This window comes from Mandrillus leucophaeus, unplaced genomic scaffold (genome assembly GCF_000951045.1).
Source record: "Mandrillus leucophaeus isolate KB7577 unplaced genomic scaffold, Mleu.le_1.0 Scaffold272, whole genome shotgun sequence".
Classification (NCBI taxonomy): domain Eukaryota; kingdom Metazoa; phylum Chordata; class Mammalia; order Primates; family Cercopithecidae; genus Mandrillus; species Mandrillus leucophaeus.
The window spans coordinates 298862-299531 of NW_012102832.1; positions in this window are offsets into that span (position 1 = coordinate 298862).

Consider the following 670-nt stretch of genomic DNA (forward strand, 5'->3'; position numbering starts at 1 on the left):
TCCAGCAATTCTCCTGCCTCAGCCTCCCGAGTTGCTGGGACTACAGGCGCATGCCACCACGCCTGGCTTTTTTTTTTATTATTAGTAGAGACGGGCTTTCACCATGTTGTCCAGGCTGATCTCAAACTCTTGACCTCAGATGATCCACCCGCCTCGGCCTCCTGAAGTGCTAGGATTACCAGCGTGAGCCACCGTGCCCACGAAATCCCAACTTTTTAAAAGTTACAGTGCTCTGGAGCTGGCATGCTAGAATTGGGTTTGTAATGATGTTTGCCTTGACGTCAAATCCAAAAATGTCAGTGTGAGCTCAGGTTGAACCAGACCAGTGGGGTAGCTAAGAGGATTAGAAGTCGCAGCAGCTTGGTAAGTCAGGGGGCCTCAGTTTCTCCACCCTTGGCTCTATTTCTGTTTGCTTCTTAAATCCTTGACAAGAAGAATTGACATCAGAATAGTCCTCACCCAATATGCGATCCAAGGCCTAGCAAAGAGAATAAGCTTAACCCAGGTTAAGGGTGGGGTGAAGAGAAGAGACCCAAGACATTAAGGCCTGCTAATCTGGCAGAATCACATCTCATGGGGTGTGATTTTATGGGAGCAATTTGCCTTGGAGTCTTAGGCACATAAATAACTAAGGATAAGAATCTTCTGCTGCCAGCCTCCCTACAGTTTG